At 35.7% G+C, this 207-nt stretch overlaps 1 protein-coding gene across 1 annotated transcript in view; it reads left to right on the top strand.

The window, feature by feature from the left end:
* LOC100576053 (kelch-like protein 20) overlaps nt 1-207 on the top strand; it is a gene marked incomplete at its 3' end in the record, with an annotated part of 5,273 nt that overhangs the window by 3,625 nt on the left and 1,441 nt on the right. The window lies entirely within an intron of this gene.

Genomic DNA, 207 nt, shown 5'->3' with positions numbered 1-207 from the left:
GTTTTAGTACAAAAACATGTCTTACATGAAAAACTCACTCCCTGTAGAATATTCGGATTTTTTTTAATTTTAATTTACCTTTTTTTTTTTTTTTTTTCCGAGTTTGAGCCGACGGCGCCGCGGGGACTGCTTTCGCAATGCTTCCGCGACGCCGACAATTATTTACAATAATTTACCTATCAAAATAAGAGAACATTTCGCAAAGCA

Source organism: Acyrthosiphon pisum, unplaced genomic scaffold (genome assembly GCF_005508785.2).
Source record: "Acyrthosiphon pisum isolate AL4f unplaced genomic scaffold, pea_aphid_22Mar2018_4r6ur Scaffold_21556;HRSCAF=24241, whole genome shotgun sequence".
In the NCBI taxonomy this organism is placed as follows: Eukaryota; Metazoa; Arthropoda; class Insecta; order Hemiptera; family Aphididae; genus Acyrthosiphon; species Acyrthosiphon pisum.
Note: the sequence above shows the minus strand (reverse complement) of the source record. Positions and strands in the feature narration are given on the sequence as shown.